The sequence below is a fragment of the Gossypium hirsutum genome, chromosome A07 (genome assembly GCF_007990345.1).
Source record: "Gossypium hirsutum isolate 1008001.06 chromosome A07, Gossypium_hirsutum_v2.1, whole genome shotgun sequence".
In the NCBI taxonomy this organism is placed as follows: Eukaryota; Viridiplantae; Streptophyta; class Magnoliopsida; order Malvales; family Malvaceae; genus Gossypium; species Gossypium hirsutum.
Window position 1 is genome coordinate 34,380,494 of NC_053430.1, and position 19,036 is coordinate 34,399,529.

At 34.5% G+C, this 19,036-nt stretch overlaps 1 non-coding gene across 1 annotated transcript; it reads right to left on the bottom strand.

The window, feature by feature from the left end:
• Nucleotides 1-17,328: 17,328 nt before the first annotated feature.
• On the bottom strand, nucleotides 17,329-17,435 carry LOC121204130 (small nucleolar RNA R71). The gene has a single exon (XR_005899058.1). It is a non-coding gene; the product is annotated as a small nucleolar RNA R71 (small nucleolar RNA).
• Between the last annotated feature and the right edge of the window lie 1,601 nt (nucleotides 17,436-19,036).

Genomic DNA, 19,036 nt, shown 5'->3' on the forward strand with positions numbered 1-19,036 from the left:
GTGACCAACACATTCCATCAGCAGTAAATTTTCCTTTCTGAATACTGTCACAAGCAAAAGGTGAATCCACCAAACTGTTTCAACAAAAGATAAGATCATCTTTGATAGCTTTAATCCAGAAAAGCGGCCTGACTTCAGTGAGAAAGATTACTGCATCAATGGAACAAAATTTCTTCTCAAAGATTGCAGCATTGCGGGCAAGCCAAATGGACCAAAGAGCTGCAGCACACGCCACCCACCAAAGCCTTCTCGAGTGACCATCAAACCGGAAATTGAAACTCAGAATAATGAATGCCTTTAACGAAGGGAAAGCAACCCAAGAAAGGTTCCACCAATTGAAAAAAAAAGACACCAGAAATATACATATGCCTGCAATCAATAAACATATGTCCGAATCCTACGTGCACTCATGACACCAAGGGCAAAGTCATTGCTCGAACTCCACATGCACACCTTTCCCAATGAGAAAAGCCATTGTTGGAAGGCTTTCCAATTAGCCAAGCTATAGGAATGCTTAAACCTTAGGAGGTGTTCGAATTAAGTGAACCGAAGTAAAATAAAATAAAAGTAAACTTCATATAGAGCTACACTTCTTTTATTTTATTTTAGAATAAGATTTTTTAAACCTTATTAAACTTAACGTGTTTCAATCTTACTACACTCCTATTAGAATATGATTTTACAAGCCTATAAATAGACATAGTCTACTCTTTTTGTATTCATTCGAATTCGATATAGTGAATTTTCTTCTCCTTTGCCTGTGGTTTTTTCTCGAAAGGGTTTTCACATAAAAATTTGTGTGTTCTTTATTTTTATTTCTCTTTTCTTTGCGATATATTATCATTACTGACATTCTATTTTTCACAAATTGATATTAGAGTTTCCGGGTTTTTCATCTCAATCACTGTAATAGTATCTTTGAAGTATAAAATTCCGTTGTTAGATCGCAACACAGATTCGCATTGTGGCAGATAAAGATGCAGACAGTTCTTGCACAAATGGACTTAGAGGAACCCTTGCTAGGATAAATAAGATACCTTCGACATTAACGGATGAAGAGAAGAAGCATAAGGATCGAAAGGCGTTAACACAATTATATCTGCATTTATTTAACGAAATTTTACAGGATGTGATGAAGGAGAAGACCGTCGTTGTATTATGGAAGAGGCTGGAACAAATACGTATGTCGAAAACTCTAACCAGCAAGTTGCATATAAAGCAACGTCCTTATGCTCATCATTTGGAGGAAGGTGCGTCTATGCACGAACACTTAACAATATTTAAAGAAATTCTCTCAAACTTGGAGGTCATGGAAGTTCATTATGATAAGGAAGATCTAGGGTTGATTCTACTTTGTTCGTTGCCTCCATCTTATTCAACCTTTAGAGACAATTTTATATAACCGCAAGGCTCTCACAGTTGACGAGGTTTATGATTCTTTGACCTCGTATGATAAGATGAAGCATCTTTTGGTTAAATTCAACTCTCAGAGAGAGGGTCTCATTGTTTGTGGGAGACAAGATCGAAATACTGATGATGATCGTGGAAGGACACAGGAACGAAATCCTTGTGGTACATCTAAAAGTAGGTCAAAGTCTTCATACAGAGGTAAAACTTGTAACTTTTGCAAGAAAAAAAGGGCACATTAAATCTGAGTGCTATAAGCTGCAGAACAAGATCAAAAGGGAAAGCAACTAGAAAATTTTGGTAAAGCTGATGTTGTAGAAGACTACAGCGATGGTGAACTTCTAGTCACTTCTGTCAACAATTTTAAAGTGAGCGATGAGTGGATCCTTGATTTGGGTTGCACCTTCCACATGAGTCCCAATCGGGATTGGTTTACAACTTATGAAACAGTGTCTAAAGGTGTTGTTTTGATAAGAAATAATGCTTTGTGTAAAATCGCAGGTGTTGGAACAATTAAAGTTAAGATATTTAATGGAGTTGTTAGAAAACTTAGTGATGTACGACATGTTCCAGAATTGAAGAGAAATTAATTTCATTAAGTACTATTGATTCAAAAGGGTACAAATATATAGCTAAAAGTGGGGTTTTGAAGATTTCCAAAGGTTCCCTAGTTGTGATGAAAGGGCAGAGAAAGACTGCCAAGTTATATGTTCTGCAGGGTTCTACTATTACTGGTGATGTAGCTGTCGCTTCTTCTTCCTTGTCAGATGATGATATTACTAAACTTTGGCATATGCGCCTAAGGCATATGAGTGAGAATGGCATGACAGAAATGAGCAAAAGAGGACTTCTTAATGGGCAAGGAATTTGCAAATTAAAGTTTTGTGAGCATTACGATTTTGGAAAACAAAAGAGAGTTCGATTCACTAGAGAAATTCATAACATTGGAGTATATTCATTCTAATCTATGGGGCCCATCCAAAGTGCCTTCGAGAGGTGGAGCTAATTATATGCTAACTTTTATTGATGATTTTTCCAGAAAAGTTTGGGCGTTCTTCCTGAAGCAGAAAAGCGATGTGTTTTCCGCATTTAAGTCTTGAAAAACTATGATTAAAAAACAGATGGGAAAACAAATAAAATATCTCCACACAGACAATGGCTTAGAGTTTTGTTCTGATTAGTTTAATAAACTGTGCAAGTTAGAAAGGATCGTGAGACATTTGACAATTTGTCATACTCCACAGCAAAACAGCATTGCAGAACGAATAAACAAAAAATTATGGAGAAGGTTCGATGTATGTTGTCAAATGCCAACTTACCAAAGTCGTTTTGGGCTTAAGCAGCCTCTATTGTATGTTTTTTGATCAACCAATCTCCATCCGTTGTCATTGAGAAAAAGACTCCACAAGAGATATGGTCTGGTAATCCTGCTGACTATTCTAATTTAAAGATCTTTGGGTGTCCTGTGTATGCTTATGTAATAATGGAAAATTGGAACCGAGATCCATTAAATGTGTTTTTCTTGGTTATAAAGCTAGTGTAAAAGGGTATAAATTATGGTGTTTTAAAAATAGAAAAGTGGTGATTAGCAGAGATATTGGTTTTTATGAAACTGCTATGCTACCTAACTTATCTCTTAAAAACTCTTCCAATAAAAAAAATCAAAAGCAGGTGGAGCATCAGATTAATCCAGAATCTACAACAGAGTCGACTCCTCAAGCTAGTACAGAAATTCAAAATAGAGATGCTTCTTCACCGCAATACTTTATCACCAAAAACAGAACTAGAAGAGAAATTAAACCTCCAAAGAAGTATGCCAAGGCTGATCTAGTTGCTTATGCTTTAAATGTGGCTGAAGGTATAGATGCAAACCAAGAGCCATCTAATTATTCTAAGGCGGTTAGCTGTGAAGACTTAGAAAAATGGATGTTTGCTATGCAAGAGGAGATGGAATCACTCCACAAAAACAGAACATTAGATCTTATGAAACTTCCTAAAGGTAAAAAGGATGTTCATTTTAAATAGGCGTTTAAAAAGAAAGAAGGGACTCCAGGAGTTGAAGAACCTAGATATAAAGTAAGGTTTGTTGCAAAGGGTTATAGTCAAATTCCAAGAGTGGACTTCACAGATGTGTTCTCCCCAATTGTGAAGTATAGTTCAATTTGAGCTTTGCTTGGTATTGTGGGCATGCATGATTTAAAGCTTGAGCAGTTAGATGTAAAAACTGCATTTTTGCATGGAGAATTTGAAAAGGTATTTACATTCAACAACCAGAGGGTTCTACAGTCTCAGAAAAAGAGGACTATGTTTGTTTGCTGAAAAAGTCCCTTTACAGTTTGAAACAGTCACCAAGAAAGTGGTACAAGAGGTTTGATTCCTTTATGACTTCTCATGATTTTAAAAGAAGTATCTTTGAAAGTTGTGTTTGCTTTAAGAAAAACAGTGATGGTTCTTCTGTGTATCTACTTCTTTATGTTGATGACATGTTGATAGCAACGAAAGATAAAGGAGAGATAAGAAAGGTTAAAACCCAACTAAGTGAAGAATTTGAGATGAAAGATTTGGGACCAGCAAAGAAAATACTTGGTATGAAGATTATCAGAGATAGAAAAGCAAGTAAATTATAGCTAAGTCAGAAAGGGTACATTGAAAGTTCATTGTAGGTTCAATATACAGAGTGCTAAGCTTGTTAGTACTCCTTTAGCAACCCATTTTAGACTTTCATCGGCTTTGTCTCCACAATTAGATAATGAGATTGAGTGCATGTCAAATATTCCATTCTCTGGTGCAGTGGGATCTGTCATGTATGTTATGGTTTGTTCACGTCTAGATTTATCATATGCAGTCAGTACAGATAGCAGATACATGGCAAATCCTGGTAAAGAACATTGAAAAGTAGTTTAGTGGATTTTAAGATACTTACGAGGTGCTACTGATGTTTGCTTATAGTTTGAAAGAACTAAAGATGGATTCATTGGATATGTTGATGCTGATTTTGCTAGAGACCTTAATAAAAGAAGATCTCTCACATGTTGTATCTTTACAATTGGAGGTTGTGCAATCAGTTGGAAAGCTACTTTGCAAACTATAGTCATTTTGGCTACCACTAAAGCTGAGTACATGGCAATTACTGAGGCTTGTAAAGAAGCTATTTGGTTGAAGGGACTCTTTAGTGAACTCAATGAAGACCTTCAAATCAGTACAGTATTTTATGACAATCAGAGTGCCATCTTCCTTACAAAAGATCAAATTTTTCACGAGAGAACAAAACACATTGATGTTCGGTATCATTTTGTTCGTGATATTATTGCTCATGGTGATTTTGTTGTGAGTAAAATTAGTACTCATGAAAATCCTGCAGATATAATGACTAAGTCACTTCCTATAACCAAGTTTGAGCATTGCTTAGACTTGGTTGGTGTTCATTGTTGAAGTTAAACCCTTAAGGGATTTTACGGAAGAGGTGGAAAACTTGTTCGTTAAGAGTTCACGATGAAGAACTTGTTCATTGAAAATTCGTGTCAAGGTAGAGATTGTTAGAACTAAGTGACCCAAATCCTTATTTAAATAAAATACAGTGGTAAAATAAAATAAAAGTAAAATCCCTATAGAATTACACTTCTTTTATTTTATTTTAGAATAAGGTTTTTTAAACCTTATTAAACTCCATCTATTTGATATTGATTAGAATAAGGTGTTTCAATCTTACTACACTCCTATTAGAATATGGTTTTACAAGCCTATAAATAAGCATAGTCTACTCATCTTGTATTCATTCGAATTTGACATAGTGAATTTTCTACTCCTCTGCCCGTGGTTTGTTCCTAAAAGGGTTTCCACGTAAAAATCTGTGTGTTATTTATTTTTATTTCTCTTTTCTTTGCGATATATTGTCATTACCAACGTTCTATTTTTCATCAGCAAAAAAATCAATTAGTTTTTAGATTAGCATCAAAGAAATCAAGAGTTATCATTAATAAAATTAGATAACCTTTTAACAGAAAATATACCTCTAACATCCATTTTCCAAATAATCCGATCACACCTTTCCAGATCAACAGCAATCAACTTAATTAAATCACACAAATCATCCAGCAAAGACACTTCTCTATACAAAAGAGGCAGAAAGAAGAAATCCCTCCACTCATCATGTATGAAAGATTGGTTAACAGAGTAATCCACCACCTTTACCATTTTATTATTGGCAGGACAAAAAAACCTCAGAAACAAATTCTTCAAGGGTAGATCATTACACCACGCATCGTACCAAAACAAAACATTCGTACCATTACCTACCACCCACCTGAAACAATCGCGCTCCAAGAACTTATTAACCAGGTCTTCATTTGCAACACCAATGATACAATGCAAAATGTCTGACATCTTCTTCAACCCAACAGTAGAATGACGCCACTTAAACAAATTCGTACCATATTTTGAGATAAGGACTTTTCTGCACAAAGAATTAGGTTCTTTAGCAAAGTCCCACCACCATTTAGATAAAATAGCTTGATTTTTGAATTCATGATTAGAAATACCAAATTCTCCTTTTACTTTCGACCTGCACACCCTTTTCCACCCCATTTTAGCCATCTTACTCTTCGATTCAAGACCACTCCACAAGAAGTTCCTCCGTATCTTGTCAATTCGATTACCCACTCCTTTAAGAATTTTAAGGATTGGCACGTAAAATAATTTTAAAGAAGAAAAAACCGAGTTAATTAAAGTTAACCTGGCTGCAAAAGATAAAAGTTTCTTCTTCCATAATGACAATCTACTTTTAAACTTCATGATCAGTTCTGAAAAGGCATTTTTTCTCGGATTACCACCAATCGGCAACCCCAAGTACACAAAGGAAGGTTACCAATTTCACACCCATATAAAACAACCACATCTTGTAAAATATTCTCCTCAACCCCACCATATTTTTTACCTTCAAGCCAGAAGACAGTTTGTGAAACAAATCACATCCAGAATCATTATGGCTAGCATTCTTGATCCATTGGTTCTTAATTCTTTCTAAACACTCCTTTTCATCTAACCAACATTTAAAAACTTTAAAGGGTCTCGGCCCTAATCCACAGCCCCAGTGAACAATAGAATAGGCACATGATCAGAGACAGAATACTTAAAACCCCTTTGACAAATGTCTCGAAATTTCAACAACCAACCTGGTGAACAAATGTCTTGAAACTCTTCCTTCAGCTTATTCCAAGCTTGTTTGGGAGTCGCATAAGGTTGAGCTGATGTTGTCTTCTCTACAAGAAATCCTTAATAACATGCTTTGACAACTTCTTTCTTTTTAACAAGCAGCAAAAACAAAAATTAATATAAAAATATTACATTTGTGTAACAGCCCATTTTTCAGTGAAATTGGAATAGTGGTTTCGGGACCACAAATCTAACCCAAAAATAAGGTTTATTTTTATTTCATTATATGGTCCATATTATAATAGGCATGTCATGTAAAAATTTTGATATGAAAATTTTATCGATTAAGTGTTTAATTACGAGAAGGACTAAATCGCAAAAAGTGTGAAAGTTGAATTCTAGTAGCTATAAGGATTAAATAGCTATGGAATTCAAATCTAGAGGTCCTTATATGGTAATTAGACCATTAAAGAAAAGTGTATAGATTCTTGGTGACTCATCCATGGAAATAAACAAAATGGGCAATGACTAAATTGGAAATGTCAAAATACTTAATTAATTAAAAGATGAAAAGAAAATATCATCTTATTTTCTCATCATCTTCAACCTAAAAACACATGCCAACCCTATGAGAGAGAGAGGAAACTTTCAAGGATGTAAATACTGAAAATTAGAAATTTGTGGTAGAAAATGAAAGGTTGTTCATAGATAAACAACTTTTTCAAAATGATTTTTGATAGAAACATGATTTAGGGACTAAAATGTAAAGTTGTAAAATTTGATGAAAATTTATGAAATTTTATGAATATAAGTGCTGTAAAATTTGTAATGGGATTTTGGTTAGGCTTGGAATAGGGAGTAAATTGCACAAGTTTCATTTTCCGAGCCTAGGGACGAAATTGGAATTTATGAAAAGGTTAGGGGAAAAATGGTAATTTTTCCTAGGACGTAAATTGAGTCCATTTAAATATGAAATGTGTGAAATTGATGGTTAAATTCATTTATAGTTCTGGACGACACTAATTCGAGGTTAGATCGAGGAAAAGAAAATGTTTCAGATTAGTAGATTTCTAATACGAACAAGTGTCAAGGTAAGTTCGTGTAACTTAATCAGGCATGTAAATATGTTTAATTGAATGTTGTGTTTTATGGAATGTTATTTATATTAATTTACATTACTTGAATGTTATAATGAGAAATTTAATATATGCTTGATATGGTGAAAAAGGGTTAAGTCCCGATTGAATATTGAATTTCGATAAATATATGCACTTTCTTGAAACGAATATGGTCCTGCATTTGTTGCTGATGAGATTTAGCTCTGACGAGTAATCCTATTGACCTTATTATAGAAAGAATTTAGCCCGGACATGCAATACTGATATAACACCTCTCGAGTATACGTTACGATTAGGGTTTAGCTTGGACTGGTAACCCTAATTGAACTCTTTGAGCATATGTTATATAAAGGATTTAGCCTGGATTGGTAATCATGTTATATGATACGTGGCTTGAGAGTGTGTTCTTTGATTAAGTGCCCTAATGGGTACCATTGAATAAGGATTGATGGATTATTGAATTGTAAACCCCGAGTGTACTACTTGAGTATCCATCGAAATTTCAATGATTCAACAGATATATAACTCTAGACATGGCATGAGAATTATGAGATGAAATGATAATGTCTTGAAAGAATAATGTATGATGAGCTTATCTATCCTTACTTGATGTATATGTAAACTTTGTGACTAACATGTTTGATTGGATGCATATGTTTAGGCAATATAGCCAAATGGATGGAAAACTTGTTATTATATGCTTAGATTTAATAAACAGAATTGGTAAGTTTAGTTTCCGTTATACGAACTTACTAAGCATGTAATGCTTACTCCATTTTATTTTTCCCTTGTTTTACAGTGCTCGAAAGCTCACGAGGGTTGGAGATCACTGGAGCATCGTCACACTATCAACTAGTCATTTTGGTTATACTTAGTAAAATCATTTTGGTATAATGGCATGTATAGGACAACTTAAACATTAGTAGCTTGATAATGATGTTTTGTAACCCAGCCGTTGGAATGGCTAGCAATGGCTTATTTTGGTATGACTAAGTAGGTATTTTGTGCTATACATTCATATGTGTTATGTTAAGTACATGTGATCAAATGATGCTAATGCCTAAGTTAATCCAAGGTAAGTTATAACACATATGCATGTAATGATATGTCTTGTTGAATAATGAAGTTTGTTAAATTTGAATGCTTGGAATGGTTGGTATTGGTTATCTGTTTCAAGTGTAGGTATTGGGTGAAATTTTGTGTAAGAAATGAAGCTAGAAATGGCTTCATTTTGTCCACACGGGCATGTGTCTAAACCATGTATGACATACGGCCTGGTAACATGGGCATGTGGTTAAGCCGTGTGTTCCCTGCACCTTAATTTTGAGAAACAGAATGCTCAGAATTGAGCACACGAGCAGAGACACGGACGTGTGTCTTGGCCGTGTAAAACCTACACCTAATTTCAAATTGAATTAATTAATCACACGGTGTAGCACACGGTCGTGTGCGCAAGTTAGAGAGTTACATGGGGTCAAACACGGCCTCTAGCACGGGCGTGTCCTAGGGTCACACAAGCATGTCCCTTGGACCGCACGGGCGTGTGAGCCCTGCACATTGGAAAAATTTTTAAATGTCTTGAAAAATTCTTAGAGTTCCCGATTAAGTTCGACTTGATTCTAATGCTTGTATTGGGCCTTGAGGGTCCAATCAAGGGACGCTTTGAATGTTCTCAGCTAATGAATAGTAATTTACATAATTTGTTTGAAAAAGGTTCTAAAAGTTCTGGTAATGCTTCGAAACCCTGTTCTGACGACGGATACGAGTTAGGGATGTTACAATTTGTTAAACAACCCTTCAAAGATCATAAAAGCTCCGATACCAATTGTTGGCGATGAAGAGTAGTAGAGAAAAAAAATAGTGAAATAGAACAAGGTAACAAGATTCAAGAAATATTTTTACTTGCTTACAAATGTGCAGCAAGGGAGCTTATAGCTTTTAGCTTATTTTACTCATTTTTTCAATCAGAAAAACAATACATTTATAACCACATACATCACCAAATACTCAAGTAATCCCACTAATCAACATTGGGACTATTAAAACAGTGCTTGTACACATAAACAAGCCACCTAAACTAGTCATTCAACACCTAATGTATCAAGCTGCCATCAAGCTTGTTCATTTTCTACTAGTTTAATTACAATGAAACTAAACAAAAAACCTTGTTGTTACAACAAGCATATGTTCTGCAACATGTTTACAAGTTTCATGCACTTCAACCAAAAATATCACAGCAGCATGGTTGGCCAATTTTCAACAAAAATATGTATCCATTTTTTTCCAGCATTCACCTTTGGGCTTTCTTCCGCAAAGTAAACAAATTGGAATAATGACATTTCTCGTTGAGCTTCTAATACTGATCACTGATATAGATGGTTGCTTGACTTAGTTTCTCTCAGACCTGACATTCTTTAGAGCTAATTTCCAAGAACTTGAGACTATCTAGCTCGTTTAGGTGAGGGTTACGAACTAGTAGTCTCGACTATTTTTCAAATGCTCGGGGAGGCTTGACTTTCTTATCTAGGCTTCTAACCTATTCAACCATCTTTGCTCTTCAGTTAAGTCAACAAATTCTTTAAGGTTAAGCAAGACCAACTGAACTCGAAGTTTATCTTGCAATCCCCGAAGTAATCGCTTGTAGTTTCTCCTTCTATCGGCACTAACTTAAGGGCATATTTTTTGAGTCACAAGAATTTTCACTCATAATCAACAACTAACATATGATCTTATTTCGGCATCATGAATTCTTACTTTTTGTCCTCAAGATACAATTCACTGATGTATTTTTTTAAACTCATGATGGAATAACGTCCAAGTAACCTAATTGACCAACACATGACAGATGACTATCAACCAACACTGATATGTCTCTTCTTTGAGAAGAGATATTGTACACGTAACAGATTCAGGAGGTGAACATTCTAATTGTTGCAAGACCTATTCGGTTGATTCTAGCCAAATTGTGACTAAAGAGGGACCAACACCTTTTGGTCCTCTATATTTGATTGCTCCATATTTCTAAAACTCTTTTATCGGGGCTTGTTGAGCTACAAGTTCTGGTGCAGCTTGCGGAGTAACTTCTACTACTCGTTAAAGTACTTACGCTATTGTGCAAAGTAAATTCTTATTACCTCGACCTTCTAGGCGAGGTATATCAAATCAATCTCACTGGTTTCTAGCTTGACCAATGTCGGGTACCTCAACCTCTACTCAATTGTCACCATCGATGGAGTGATCACTACTGTATATTTCATTAGCAATAGCATTTCGTGATTCTTCCAACATTTTAGCTATAAATTATAACAATTCATAATCAGCATCCAAATCTCGACTCAGACTTAATCTGACCTTAGCATGTACCTTTAGACTCGATTTTGAGCTTGATTTAGTCTGAGAATCGACTAAACCTCCAAAATCTGATACCATTAAATGGAACACCCCATACCTAAGCTGATTGTCAGATTCGAGCTACGATATGTTACATTCATTACCGAAGCAACTACGATAGAATTACACTTCGATTTAACAATTAATACATACTATTAAGTTCAAAATATTATTACAACATATTACACAATCATATACGAGCTTATGAAAGCTCGTTAGGTGACTCGAGGTTGAGTAAAGACCAAATTATAAATTTTAAAACTATCGAATTGACATCACAATTTAGAGGGTTCCAAGTCACGACGTAACTCATTGACTTCCTCTTGTAGCGACTTTAAGAGCCCAACGTCACAACATGATCATCCTTTTTCAAAAGGGTCCAATTGGTACCAATTCATAATGATCTAACAAATCAGCTAATTCCATATTCAACTTGTTCAACATATAAACTTGCTTTCAAATACCTTATATACTATTATAAATGCATCATCACTATCAAACTCATTAAGATAGCCATTCAAACTTAAGAAATAACCATAATATACAAGAGTATTTTCACCATTGAAACTATAGGCCATATATACATATGAAAACTTTAATATTTCAAAATGTAACTTTATGTTACATATGCAAAGTCAATATATCAAAAGGCCATTTACAATATGAGGTTGGCTCGACTATAGGTACATTCCATATATTGAAAAAACAGAAGACACTGTACAAACATTGCTGAGACGAATGTTGTAGTTTGGATCAACCAAACTAAACCTGTACACAGAATAAACAAACCATACGCTGAGCAAAAAAACTCAGTGGTACTTCCATCATTCAAGTCAATTAAACATTAAAATTAGTCATATAAGCATAATCAATTCAAATTTTGGATCAACCAATTTACATCTAATTCATGCCAAACACTTCATTTAACAAATCACTTACGTATATGCTAACTTATTAAACTAATTCATTTAACAACTTGCTATTTAACATAACATACCATGCTATGAACAATAAGGTACACAAGCTTTCATTTCATAATATGTCAATTACTCATTTATTTATCTCATTTCATATTCAAATCTATCAATTTGCTATGTTTTCTTATAGGCCCTCAAGATCATAATAGTTTACATAATATTTTACATGCTACTTCTGGTATGATTCACTTATATGAGTGATCGACTATTAACTTCAAAACAATAATGTGCAAGCATACACTGTCGATGCAAGTATAGTAGACAGATATGAGTCTATTGGATATCGATCCCACGAGGATGGTTGTATTTTGTCTATCAATGTCAATGCAATAAATAGATATGAATGAGATAAATTATGAATGTAGTTGTCTAACCAATAACTTGAAAACAATAAGATAAAAAAATGATAATTATAAATTGGGATCCCCAACATGAATATTCAATAAAATTCTAAGTGCTCACAAGGTATAAAAGGATAAGTGATTGTCGATACATTAAATTGCAATGAATATCTTACCAAGCTTAACTTCTTTATTTAATCAAAGACTTAAATATGCACATTAGCCACACCTTCCGATGATGGCAATGGAACACTAATAATAACAAGTGGATTAAATTCCTCTAATCCTTAAGCAACTTCCGTTGTCATGCTTGTTGCTTGAACTGTCACTGCACCTTCTAGTGTTAGTGACCGCAATAACACTTCCATGCTAAAAACATTCAAACCCAAAAATTAAACAGTAGAAGCAAGATTGAATAAAATAACATTTATCCCAGAAATCATGTGTACTTCCATACTAACATGAAATCGAAAGTAATCACCAACGTTAGCAAAGAAAAAATAAAAGAAACAAGTGGAGAATACTATTCCTAGACAACTCGACTTGAATCTATCTATTCCCTCTTGTGTCACACTCAGGGCTCCTTATCAAGAGCTAAACTGCATCATTTCCACGTCGGTTCACCCGCCAGAGCTTAAGTTGCCATAACCAAAAGCTTCCAAGGGTATGTTAAAGAAGATGATAATCCAAAAAGCTCTCCTTTTATTTTTTCTTTTTTATGTGAATATTTTTTCCCCAAATAGCCCAGATGTTCTTTCATCAGAATCATGCTGCCTCTGTATGTACAAGTTGGCCATACCAGACTGGACAGCTTATGCATTTTTGTTCCTATTCGGACAGCTGTCAGATGCGGCAACAATTCTGGGCACAATCTAAAAATACTCATGCAGCGACATTAGTACCGAACTATGACAAAATTAATGATAAATAAGCTAAGATCCACTGAGTTATAAAATGTAAATTACTGAACTGAAAATACTAAAATATGTGCTAAATATAACTGAATGGGAACAAATGAAACAATAAGTAGGGAGAAAACGTATGTTCTTTCTAATACTATCAATGAGCATATAGTTTCATTTCATAATATTATTTCCAACCAATATAAGTTATCGAGTTTATATTTTATAATCCCTATTAACCAAACTCGGACTCAAGACGAATACATGGATCATTCAACCAACACACCAGTCTTATAACACCCTATACCCTACCCAATCATCGAATACGAGCTACAAGGTGCCACATTGTTTGCCGGAGCAACTATGATCAAAATATAGTACTATTTACAACATTAAACATTCTAATATAAATTAAACAAGTACATAAAATGATATGTATTCACTTTCGGGTCTTATACGAACTTACGAAAGCTCTAATGCTAACCTAAGGTCAAATTAGGACTAAAATGTAATGTTTACAAAATTTCAAGTTGACATCACGAAGTCATGAGGCAATGACCTATGCTCGATGTTGCATCATGACATGGTGGCTTGATCCCATTGCAACGACATATGCTCGACGTCGTGATATGACATACTATTTTTACAAGGTACCATAATTTACATTAGCCTACAATTATCAAATCACTAATCTGCCCATTCACAACACGATTATAGCCAAAATATGTAATTCACATAAATCATAATACCTTAATCAACTATACACCAATGCCAAATTACTTATAAGTTCACTAACTAGTCCAATTCATTAAAGATATTAAACATACATACTTGTCCACAAGTATCATAGGAAATTATATCTTTTAATACATTTCTAAACCATATGACAAAGTCATGTACATTTTGCATCCATATACCAAACTTCCAATTCAAATGTTCAGAAAAACATAGTATTATACCAAAACCAACTAAACCTAGGTATTTGTCATACTTAAAACAAAACAGAATTATACAAATTTTGCTGAGTCAGGGATTCACTTGTTGGATGTTGGATCAACTACTCTAATTATCAGGGATCTACTGTACTTGCCTATGGAGAAAATAAACTGTATGCTAAGCAAATATGCTCAGCGGTATTTCCATGATTCAAGCCAAATAATACAAGCTTATACATATGCACATATTCTATTCAAGACCTAGTCTCATGCCATTCATGTCAAATTCTTCCATTTTCATATAGTTTTGCATATAATCAATCTTACGCCCATTCATGTCAAAGTTATTGTTATCACATAACTTACTTATGTTCATTTTGTGCTTCAATTCATCACATAAATATCAAAACATAAGCTTTTATGCTATTCAACAACTAAGGTATCATTTCTTTTCTTAATAACATACCAAATAATAGCATAACATTAAAATTTTCATACACATACTCAAATTCGTTCATGCTTTTTGGAAACACAAAAATATACAAACTTTTTCATGCCTTTTTTAACTCAAATTCATGCAAGTTCGGTAAAATTCTTGTTGAAAAATATATAATTATTAAAACATAATTATTTTTTACTTAAAATATTAACATACTGAATTTTTAATTAATTTTATAATTAATTTTGTTTAATTTTTATTATTTTCGACAAATTTGCATAAAAGGCGAAATATGGCTCGGCAGACACTACTAGAAGCGCAAAATCAAGAAACAATTTTGAAGCATCAAGGCGAATTAATTTTTCAGCCTAAGACGGTCCAAATTATGTGTATTAATTCATAATATAATTAATTTTAATTTATATCCAATTTAATTTGGGTTAATAAATTATTATTAATTAATTATGAAAACTGACCCAGTTGAGTCGAACCGAGAAAACTAAACCGACCGAGTACTGGGCAGCCCAAAACTGTCCCACATGCTGACCCAATCAGCTTGCTTGGCTGACTAATTAGCTTGCAAAATGGCCCTTGAAAAATTTTCAAATTGCAAACAAACCCTTCCACTATTTATGTCTTTTTAGATTTGTCCCTACCTTAATATAGAAAGTTTGAAAACTTCAAACTTGCCACATGTGTGGCCCTCCAAGGGAGGGCTCTTTGGCTTCTGATTTTGGCTATTTTTACCAGCCCTCTCAACCTATAAAAACCCCCATTGGCTGCTCATTTGAAACACACCTCAACTTTCTCATCTCTTCTCTTCTCTTTCAATTTTCTCTATTCATTTCCCATCCATTTTCTTTATCCTCTTGCCGATTTCACCTCTTGAAAAAGAGTCATTCATCCACCATTTGGAACAGCATTAAAGTGTTCGTAGTAGCCTCGATTCGACAAGAACAAGTGGAGAAGGAAGAGTAGAGCAAACCAGTCAAGCCATGGAGAAACACCGGATTTGATTCTTGTTCCCTATCCTTTTAATTTTTGTTGTTGTTATGATGAATATGTCTATGAATATTTGTGATGTTGAAATGTTTAATTTAATTGATATGGCTTAAATTTAATTCGTGTTAGGTTTATTGCATTTCGTCTACTTAATTTATTAAAATTGTGTTTGTGTTGTTATAGGCCTCGGTAAGATGTTTGATTAAGTAAAACCATTACTAAGTTATTCTTGCATTATAATTGTAAGGTAACTAATGATTTAATTATTTAAATGGATTAAAATTGTAACTAATTGACACGATATTTAATCAGTGCATGTCTAATCATCTAAGGTAGTTGAGGGTTAAATTAGCAACGGTATCTAGCTATACATTTGCCTTGCATAACTTGCAAGATTATTGTGATTAAACTGTTTCAAGGTAAAAATACATTGTTACCTAACGTAATCTTTTATGTGCTTATGAGATTGAATTAATTGTTTGAATTGGCATAGAGATATGTACAAGAGATTATTTTAATTTCATAAGTATTTATATGAATTAATACATTTGCTTATTAAAAACTGTTTAATTGGTTGAATTGACATAGATATATAGTAAAGAGATAAATGGATTTTGGTAGGTAAGTATGTTCATAAGTTAGCAAATTATCGAGTTGCCGTTAATATATTCGTAACAACATAAACATGAGTTTAATAATTCTAAGTTAAGAAATGTAATTAATCTAGAACAATTATGTCATCTTGATTAAAATTGTCTTTTGAAATCATGCATTGAAACTTTTATTTTCTCGTTATTTATTTTACTTAGTTAAAAATCCTAGTTTTTAATCACTTCCTCAAATAAAAATATTTTTTTCTTCACCAAAGTGCTTTAAATTAATTTCATAAATAATTCTTTTCACGGTCCTTGTGGGTACAATAACTCGACATTTATTTGTCACTTTATTACCTGTTGCGATTGTGTACACTTGCACATTTTCTTCGTTCCAAGTTTTTGGCGTCGTTGCCAAGGACTGTTTTAAAAGTCAATATTTGTGAATTTGTTAGTTTTTGCATTTTGGTTTATTGTTCAGTCCAATTTTAACTTAATTAATTTTTCTGTGACTATTTCAGGTGTTTATGAGTATTGACTGAATTATCGATTTACTCTCTGTAGACCCTGAAATTGCAAGAACTTTTTGACAGGGAAGAAGACAAGCAAGTCAGAGAAGGACCGAAGAGATGAATCTCAAAAATTTGAATCAAGAAAACAAAGCAGACCCTGCTCAAAATCCTATCCTTATTGCTGATGATAGGGATAGAGCTTTAAGATAGTACACGTTGCTAGTGTTTCATGATCTTAATCCCAATATTACGAGACCTGAAATTGAGGCACAACAATTCAAGCTGAAGCCAGTCATGTTCCAGATGCTTCAGACAATGGACCAATTCAGTTGAATGCCTACCGAAGATCCTCATCTTCACTTAAGACTGCTTATGGAGGTGAGCGATTCTTTCAAGTTAGCCGGAGTATCGGAAGATGCATTAAGATTGAAGTTGTTCCCATATTCGCTAAGGGATAGAGCTCGAGCCTGGTTGAACTTATTGCCACCAAATTCAATTTCCACATGGCAAGAGTTAGCAAAAAGATTCCTTTTGAAGTATTTCCTACCTAGCAAGAATGCTAAATTGAGGAATGAGATCACTGCTTTCCAACAAATGGACGATGAGTCCTTGCATGAGGCATGGGAAAGGTACAAAGAATTATTAAGAAAGTTCCCTCATCAAGGAATCCCACATTGCATCCAACCTGAGACGTTTAGTTATGGTCTCAATGCACACACAAGGATGGTAGTGGACGCTTCTGCTAATGGTGCTCTCATTTCTACGTCTTATAATGAGGCTTATGAAATCATTGATAGGATTTCCAGTAACAATTATCAATGGCCAACCAATCGAGCAACGTCAGGAAGACGAGTCGCTGGAACACATGAAGTGGACGCTCTCACTTCACTCGCATCTCAGGTATCATCAATATCTTTCATGCTTAAAAGTTTTACCGCTAATGGGTTTAATAGTTTTGTAGCTCAACCACCGAATCAAGTAGAAAATGTAGCCTGTGTCTATTGTGGGGAAGGACATTTGTTCGAAGAATGTCCATCGAACCCAAAATCTGTGTATTAGATGGGTAACTAGAACCAAAATCGAAGAAGGTAAGGACTGCAATCCCATTTCTATAACCCATCGTGTCGAAACCACTCGAATTTTTCTTAGAGTAACCAAGTGGCTGGAACCAGTAACACTTATACCCAACCTAGACCGACCCAGCCATTTGGGTTTCCCCAACAAGTTCAGAAACCAAACTAAGCTGAACCATCCAATAGCTTAGAGAATCTATTGAAGGCATACATGGCAAAAAAAAAATGACGCCACTTTAAGGAATTTGGAGAATTAAGTGGGTCAGCTTGCAATCGAACTCAGAAATCGACCACAAAGTGCTTTACCTAGTGATACAGAGAATTCGAGGAATTCAAGGAATGAGCATTGCAAAGCACTGACATTGAGGAGCGGAAAGAAATTAGAACCCAACACCGTCGAAGTTGAAAAAGAGTCAACTGATGCTCAAGATTCAGAGGAAGTTCAACCGAGTGTTGAAATTTTGATTTCACCAGAACTAGAATCTATAAAATTCGACAAGGTAACTTCATAACCAGCTAATTCTGATCAACAAACAACTTCGTTAGATGCAGAATTACCACAGAGGACAAAACAACTAGTTCCAATAAAGAAGCCTCCACCAAAGACTTCAGAAACAGAAACAGAAGATTCAATTCAAGAAGTTCCTAGACATACTCAAACAACTTCATATCAACATTTTGTTGGTTGAAGCACTTGAACAATTGTCGAACTACTTCAAATTCATGAAGGATATCCTGTAAAAAAATGAAGTCTTAGATAATTTCAAACGGTAGCCCTAACGAAGGAATGCAGTGCATATCTTCAAGACTAACTACACCCAAAGTTGAAGGATCCTAGATGTTTTACCATACCTTGCAACATTGGAGCAACATATTGTGGTAAGGCACTATGTGACTTGGGTGCAAGTATCAACTTGATGTTATGTCAATATTTAGGAAGTCGGGGATAGGTGAAGTTAGACCTACTACGGTTACATTTCAATTAGCATATCGATCCTTAGCACATCCAGAAGGAAAAATTGAGGATGTATTGGTACATGTAGACAAATTTATTTTTCCTGCTGACTTTGTGGTTTTAGACTTTGAAGCAGACAAAGAAGTACCAATCATAATAGGAAGGCCCTTCCTAATAACCGGAAGGACCCTTATTGATATGCAGAAAGGCGAGCTTACTATGTGTGCTCAAGACGATCAGG